The sequence below is a fragment of the Grammomys surdaster genome, unplaced genomic scaffold, assembly GCF_004785775.1.
Source record: "Grammomys surdaster isolate TR1022 unplaced genomic scaffold, NIH_TR_1.0 543, whole genome shotgun sequence".
Taxonomy (NCBI): domain Eukaryota; kingdom Metazoa; phylum Chordata; class Mammalia; order Rodentia; family Muridae; genus Grammomys; species Grammomys surdaster.
Genome location: NW_021604962.1, coordinates 1,192,032 through 1,200,604, shown reverse-complemented (window position 1 = coordinate 1,200,604; position 8,573 = coordinate 1,192,032). Strand labels below are relative to the sequence as shown.

Here is an 8,573-nt window from a genome sequence, read left to right as displayed (position 1 = left end):
ATAGCCCAGGGACCTAGGGTAAACCCAAATACTACTGTTTTTTAAAAAATAGCAATTAAATGACTCCTAGTAAATTATTACCTTTCTCAGCCATCATTAAAGAAGATTCTTCAAATCTCTCCTCTCAGGGATCAGGGAACCTCCTGGAAGAGGAGGCAGAAAGAGTGTAAGAGCCAAAGGGATGGAGGAGACCAGGGAAATGAGGCCCTCTAAATCAACGGGATCAATGCACGTTTGAACAGAGACTGAGACCGTATGCCAGTGGCTTGCATGGATTTGCACCAGATGGGGTCCTAGGGGGGAAAGAAGTGGACACATGCCCCCAAATCCCTAACCCAGAAGCTATCTTCTGTAGTGAAATTTTCTCCTAATTGATTGGTTGGCTAATAAAGATGACAAGCCAATCACTGGGCGAAAAGAGGGGGCGAGCCTTCCGGGTCTGAGAGGGGAAGAAGGGACGGAGGAGGAAGGAATGGTCCTTTTTATGGTGAGGCAGGAAAGGAAACAAGATGTAGAGAATTGTTAGACTTGGTGGTGGTGGTGAACGCTACCAGATTTCTAACATAAAATAGTTGATGAGTTTAGAACGATAGATTTTGTGCCCAGTGGTTGTGTCATCTGTTGATTTTAAACTAAGATTGTCTGGTATTTTCTATTTGCAGTCACTCAGGTGGGCTGGAGGGAAAGAACATAGCTGGGAAGGAATTTGGCCAGGTTTTGTTTGAAATGGGAAGATTGAGCAAGGACCAAGGTCCCGGGGAGAGATATCCATAGTGAAGTGTGGGCTGGCGAGAAAGAGCCCACAGTCGGCCATGGGGACTGAGAGAGTGATTTCGGAGCTCTGGAGGGGCAGACCCAGAGTTTGTTGGCGAGGCATTGCTAGGAAAAACACATGGTCTCAGTCTCGGTCTTGAGCTATGTTCTGGGCTAGGAATAGACAAAGATGTCGGTGACTAGCCAGATTTAATGTGGATTGTTTTTTAAAACTACATGCTACAATCTTCAATTGATAACAACTTGCAAATGAAAACTTGTGTTTTTCAAGGGAGTCTCACCAGGGAAACAAACTACTCTTAAGGGAAGGCTGCATGTCCTGCCATAGATGGCCAATAGAATACGAACTCAGTCACGTCTTTGGAGGTTCGTTGTCTCATAATGTTATGTGAAGAACTTTCCTTTATTCATCCTATAATTTTATATAAACTTATATTCTCTCTTTTACCCTGTAGGTCCTTTGAATATTATGGCTTCCAGCTTAGTGTTTTTATGGGATTCTTGAGTGTTTGAATAAGAGGGTCTTCTTTCTTGTGTCTTCTCCTGGGCTCTTTTTAAAAATGTTATTTGTCTTGTCCAGTTCTGATGTATTGGTTTTGTTCTATCTTACATTATATTTTATTATTATGCCATAAAAAAGAAGAAGAGGTGGTGGTGGTGGTGGTGGAAACAAACAGGGAAGGAGAGGGAGGGGTTTTAGGAGTGTGTATACAGTACACATGTATGAAGTTATCAAAAACTTTAGAAAGTTAGTGCTGGTCACAAACATGCATCCCTTTAGAAAAGTAGATCTCCGTTTTACAGGGAGCTGTGGACTTACATTGTCCATACTATCGCCAGAATCTCCATAGCGTCTAATGACCATGATATCGACTGCAGTGATGAAAGTCCTTTTAACGTTAGCTGTTCTTGTAATGCAGTCATACTGTTGTTAATGATTCATTTAGATAAGTGTGCAAAAAAGAAAGCGAATAGAAAGACTATGAGATCCGATGTGTATGTTTGTGTGTTTGTCCCTTTTCTGGTTGTCCACAGTGGAGGATTTCCCCACTGTTCCTATTAGCAAAGCTGCAGCTTCTCCTGAGGTCCCTTCTCATTTTAAACCTGTTCCCCAGATGTTTGCAGCCAAAGACATATAGCTTATTGTCTGTCACTTTCAGAGAATGATCTTGCAGCATTAACTTGCCAACGAGAAACTGTCTTAGGGTTTTTATTGCTGCAATGAAGTGTCATGGCTGAAAAGCAAGTTTGGGAAGAAAAAGTTCATTTGGCTTATGCTTCTTCACCACAGTTCATCATTAAAGAATTCAGGACAGGACCTCAAGCAGGGCAGGAACCTGGAGGCAGGAGCTGATGCAGAGACCATGGAGGAGTGCTGCTTTCTGGCTTGCTCCCCATGGCTCGCTCAGCCTCTTTGTTAGAGTTCATAGAACAGTGGCCCAGGGATGGCATCACCCACAATAGACTGGGCACTCCTCCAGCAGTCACTGATTAAGAAAATGTCTATAGGTCTGCCTGTATCTCATAGAGGTATTCTCTTTTTTTGTTTTGTTTTTGTTTTTGTTTTTGTTTTTTCCGAGACAGGGTTTCTCTGTATAGTCCTGGCTGTCCTGGAACTCACTCTGTAGACCAGGCTGGACTCGAACTCAGAAATCCGCCTGCCTCTGCCTCCCAAGTGCTGGGATTAAAGGCGTGCGCCACCACTGCCCAGCGGAGGTATTCTCTTAATTGAGGTTTCTTCTGTTCTATTGTCTTTAGCTAGGTTAAAGTTGACATAAAACTAGCCAGTACAGAAACCAAATCTTGAGTAGTACTGGGATCAGCTGTGCAGTTCCCACAGGAGAAGAGAGCAGGGAACTAGTACAGATCCTAACATCCCATAGGACTGAGATCATGTACCTCAAGCCAATATATGAAACTGTGCCTAGATAGCCCATTTTCATTATTTTGTGGCAGTTGATATGGTCACCACAGATACTGAATTAGAAAATCCTAAACCATTGCACCCAGGAGATGCCTGGGAACCTCTGGTTACATTTTAATCAGTTGGTCAGTTCATAACTATTTCATGTGTGCCTCTGTTCAAGGATATGTTATTTATGAGGATATGTTGTCTTACTAACAACTCATGCCTGGTAGCATTATCATTCAATAGGAAAGAAATGTTACCTAATGCATTCATTCTTCCTGCAGACACGTCATGCTCTTCTGCTTGTGAACACTGCGTAGCAATCCCAAATTATCCTCAGAAGCAGGGGACTCAGCAAAATCAACACCCCGCCCCTCTCTCATACACACACACACACACACACACACACACACAGAGAGAGAGAGAGAGAGAGAGAGAGAGAGAGAGAGAGAGAGAGAGAGAGATCGAGCAGTAAGCTGGCAACAGAAAGAATACTTGTTCTCAGTATGAGATCTGAAGCAAAGAGGCAGAATTTCCTTCTTACCCCTGAGTAGGAACAAGGGTTTCCACCCACAGAAATGCTTCTCAGCTCTGCAGATGTCTTAACATGGCCATGAAAGCAAAGTGAGTGCTGATTTGGGTCACAAACAGACTTTTTTAAGAGGGCTAATTCATAAATATTACATCCATGATCAAGTGTGAACAGAAGTTAAAAGAGGCAACCATTTTTAGGCCTGCAGTGGACTCAAACAGAAAAGGAACCCAGTGCCATCTTATATGCACACAAATTGGATGTGATAACACATTAACTCATTTCTGTAAACCTAACACTTGAGAGCCAGAGGCAGGAGGATTACTAGTTGGAGCACAATTTGCATATATAGGAATGTCCTATCTCAAAAATTAGTGCACGTCTACACAGCACGGGACCATATCTCTTGTACTTTGAAGAGGACACAGCAGGGAGCATATGAAGGGGAAGCAATTGGGAACCCTCTTGTCCCAACCTTCATCCTGTGGGCAGGGTGGCTTTGGGTTGGCATCTGAAACTCCCTGTTGGTGTATCTTGGTTTTCTCTTCTGTAAGTTGAAACCAGTAATGGTCATCTTCCTTCTCCTAGTGCAGTGCCCAGGGGGCAGTGGATATTTGGAAGTTTTCTTTGTTCTTTCATGTTAGGGTTGGGATTGAAAAGGTAAAAGCATTAAAATTTCCCTTTGTACCTCGTTTGCATCTCCCAGAGAGAGAGCGCAAACCAAATCCATACTAATATATATGTATTTGGAAAATGAGTATGATTTATTCAAAATGCATTATGTATCTGATGGAACAATAAACTGTAGAATTTTCTAGCCAGACTTGCTATCCTAAAGAATGTAAAGTGATTCAGTCAGTGGGTATTAGGGTCTAACTCTATTCATACTAGGATTTTTATAATGTTTCTGAGGCAGAGTCTTGCTATATAGGCCAGGATAGACTCGACTTTCAATCCTCCTGCCTCGACCACTTTATCGCTGGGATTACAGGTATGTGTCACCACACCCATTGTCAGCTAGAATTTTAAAAGGGAAAACAAGAAGTGAGATCTAACACTTAGCATGCTGATGCCGCAGGTTAGGGAGAGGGGCAGTGAAGAGTAAGCTGCTGTAATGGAGGAGTTCTGGTAGGTAGCAGACACTCCTTAGAAAGACCCTGGGGCAGCCACAGCCATTTCAGCGTTCTTCCACCCATGATGCAGCCCTGACTTTCTAGTTCTCAGGCAGGAAGTATGTATCCACCGCGTGCACGTTAGCCATGGTCTTGGAGGAAGCATTCATATTCCATCCGTTGCTGATCACGCACACTCTAAGGATATATTCACAGAACAAAATGTTCTGCTCTGGAGCCAGAAGGAGTTGGGGTAAGACAGGGTACTGACCCAGTTGCTGTCTCTCTAGGTGGACTGTGATGGTTTATATATGCTTGGCTCACGGAGTGGCACTATTAGGAGGTGTGGCCTTGTTGGAGTAGGTGTGTCACTTAACACCTTCATCCTAGCTGCCTGGAAGTGAATATTCTGCTAGCAAGCAGCCTTCAGACGAAGATGCAGAACTCTCAGCTCTGCCTGTACCATGTCTGCCTGGATGCTGCCACGTTCCCGCCTTGATGATACTGGACTGAACCTCTGAACCTGTAAGCCAGCCCCAAATAAATGTTGTCCTCATAAGAGTTTCCTTAGTCATGGTGTCTGTTCACAGTAGTAAAACCTTAGACATAGACATTTGTCATTATGTTTTCCAGTTGTCTCCACTCTGTCTCTACCTTAAAGAATATTTAACTCAGTGAACCCATGCGTAGAGAAATGTGATAACAAGCTGTCACTATGTTTTGCACCAAGACAGACAACTAATTCGCCAGGATAAAGTAAAATAATGTATGACACCTTGATTTGAAGGTTGTATGACGACAGCCTATTGAGAGAAGGCATTGGACCAATGAGATGGTTCGGTGGTAAAGGTGCTTGCTGCTAAGCCTGACCACATGAGCTTGATCCCCAGCATTTATTGTGGAAAGAGAAAACTGATCCCCAAGATGTGTCCTTTGACCGCTACACATCACACACCTAGAAAAAAAATTCTGAAAAAAAAAAAAAAGCCCTGGCCCTAGAGGCATTGCAGGTATGATGCTGTGTCACGTGTAGGTGACAGAGAGGAGGGAGGCTATGTCTGCGCTCAGTGTTCCGACCTATGAACAGCTGAATGATTAGTGGCCACCAGTCACTGAAAAAAAGTGAGCCTGAGATGACCAGTTCAGTTCGAGGCAAGCCCGGATGGTCTCCCAGGACAGGGAACAAGCCTGAGACTAGAACACCACCACCTGGGACTGTGGACTTCGGGTGAGCATGAGCCCTAGACACACAACCCTCACATGGGGCTACTTGGGCAGGCCCAGGAGAGGAGCAAGCCCGAGTCCACCACCAAACTGGAGCCATGGGGCCCAGACAGGGAGCTAGCCTGAGACTGCAACCAGCCTGTACCAAGGCAGCCTGGGAGGGTGCAGTCTATACCTGAGATAACCCCTGCCTGGTGTTGTAATTCATGGGCAGGGTATAGCCCTCCTGAGATGACCCCACACACTCAGAGACGATGGGTGTTACTAAGAGGAGCAAGTATGTGGTGGAGAAATGGAAGAGAAAGAGAAACAGAAGGATGTGGGCACAATGAAGAGAGGCAGAACTGGAGACTCCACGGTCATAAGGAACAGCTGATGTGTGTACCTGGTGTTGTCATCTGGGACCGTGGTGGGATCCTGGCCTGTGCTGCCACCAGGGGCCGTGTCTGGGGCCGAGGCCCTGCAGCAACAGGGATCTCTTATCACTAGTCACTAAGGCCACACCTTCTAATAGTGCCACTTCCCTTTTGCCAAACATATTCCATGACCATGTATCTGTGTTTTGGAGTTGCACTGGATAGGCACCACTGCACCACTTACCTAACCCTGTTTAACCTCCTGTTTCTATCCTTAAAGAAGTTTTATTTTATACTTACTTTGCCTCATGTGTACAAGAAACTCTTATATTTGGAACTCCTTAGAAGCCAAATGTGGGTTTGGTTTCAACATTTGCTTTAGTGATTAGTTTATTAGCACTGAAACAAGTGTCATCTAGTCAGTAGCGAATTTTTGCTTATCCATTTTAGGTCAGCATAATGTGTGTATCTCTGCTCATAAGGGGTCATTAGGTATGCCTGACAGTGTGGGTCTTTTTTTTTATTTTTTTATTTTATTTTATTTTATTTTTTTTATTTATGAGTACAGTGTACACTGTCACTGTCTTCGGACACACCAGAATAGGGCATCCAATCTCATTACGGATGGTTGTGAGCCACCATGTGGTTGCTGGGATTTGAACTCAGGACCTCTGGAAGAGCAGTCAGTGCTCTTAACCGCTGAGCCATCTCTCCAGCCCCCCAGTGTGGGTCTTAATAAGGCCAGGACCACCCAGGGCCAGGGGTTCCTAAGACATCGGTGAGACCACGGTGGATGAGAGCACGTATAAAACATTTAGCTTAGATGGCAATGGCACAGGCATGTGAAGCCCAGGCTAAGGCCATGTCTTCTAAAAGCTGTGTCTTCCTCCTGTGCCCTCACCTCAGCTGTCCTGCGCTTCACTCACAGGGTTGCAGACTTTTCTTGCTTATACTCCAATGAATCTTAAAAAGACACCAAATTAATACTTCTATTTACATGAAGGCACTTATAAGATCAGCTTACGAAATGTAGCTCTTCAAAGTAGTGTGTGAAGCACCCATTTTCACTTGCCCTGAGTGACTTAGACGGAGCCATGTGCCGGCGGCTTTCTTTATGTGGAACAACCCTGACATCTAGTGGAGAGATCAAGTAATTACAATGGATGTTTCACAGGCGATTTTTCTTTAAATTCTTTTAAAGGGTCATTTATACAGCGTGAAGGGAAATCAGAGCATACTAAACTTAGGACACTGACCCTGCCATTTCACCTTATAATGCACACCAGTTTATTCCACCAAAGTCTTCTAATAGTTCTCTATCTACCCAACAATAGGTTCATCTTAATATTAATGGGTTCATTTTGTATCTTAAAAAGATTTATTTAGCCTTTAATCCCAGCATTCACGAGTCAGAGCAGGTAGATCTCTGTGTTGAAGTCCATCCTGGTCTACAAAGCAAGTTCTCTGCCAGCCAGGGCTACACAAAGAAAACTTTGTCTCGAAAAACCAATAGATGACGAGGAAGAAGAAGAGAAGGAGGAAGAGGAAGAGGAGGAGGAGGAGGAGGAGGAGGAAAAGGAGGAGGAGGAGGAGAATAATAATAATTAATAATAATTATGTGTATGCTGTGTGGGAATTTGCATGGGTAAATACAGTGCTCATGAGTTCAAAAGGGGGTGCAGGATCTCATGGAGCTGGAGTTACAGAGCGTTGAAAGCATCTGCTGAACCCAGTCTCTGTAAGGACACTCAGCATTCTTTTGTGCTGGGCCATTTCTCCAGTTCCCTTAATCTTTCATTTCTAAATAAGAGGACCATCATTCATATTCTCCTTTGTGTTTAATTTTGTTTGACTGTTTGTATTCATCGATGAAGCACTAACTTCTACCTATATCCCATCTTGTAAGTTTTTTATATTGATGAAATGTGCCATTTGTCATCACTTGCATTTAAAACAGCTCAGTTTGTCATTTATTGGGCTTTGATTTTTATTTTGGGAGTGCGTTTTTTGTTTGAGACAAGACCTCTAGCCCAGGCCAATCTCAGATAACTTTGGCCTTGTATTCCTTCTCCCTTCACCCGATCTCCAGAACCACAAGCACACATTATCCCTCCCTCATGCCACATGGAAGGCTGAATCTGGAGCTTTGTGCATACATTTTGCTTAGCATAGTTATAATTCCTCATGTAATGAGGTATAGTAACATTCTCCTTTATAATTGTACTTTCAACTCATACACTATATGGCTGCCTCTTCTCTCAGAGGATAGGAGTAAAATATCATATATGTTTATATAGATTACATGCTATGTATACTCAGACAAATTTATTTCATTTAAACCTTTCATCACCTGAAATTTTAACAATAAGAAATACAGAGATAGAACACTATTTTTCCTTATCAATATAAAGATGATTGACAAATCTAAATATAGTTATGAAGAAAGATTGTGGTATGGACCCATATGTTCTGATATGAAAAGATGACAGTACATTTGAGAGCAATATTAACAATATAAGTTCATTTATGCAGAACAATTATGTACCTGCAAAGACACAGACAATTTCTGGAGGGGCACACACACAGACAAGTCAAGGTTACACACACAAAAAATTATTATTACTGTGGAGCTGAAAAGTGGTCCAGAGGGTAAGTTGAGCAATAGC

The 8,573-nt window shown here is 43.2% G+C and overlaps 1 pseudogene; it reads left to right on the top strand.

Annotated features, from left to right (window-relative positions):
- Window positions 1-5,315: 5,315 nt before the first annotated feature.
- Window positions 5,316-5,437, top strand: LOC114633165 (annotated as a pseudogene).
- Window positions 5,438-8,573: the final 3,136 nt, after the last annotated feature.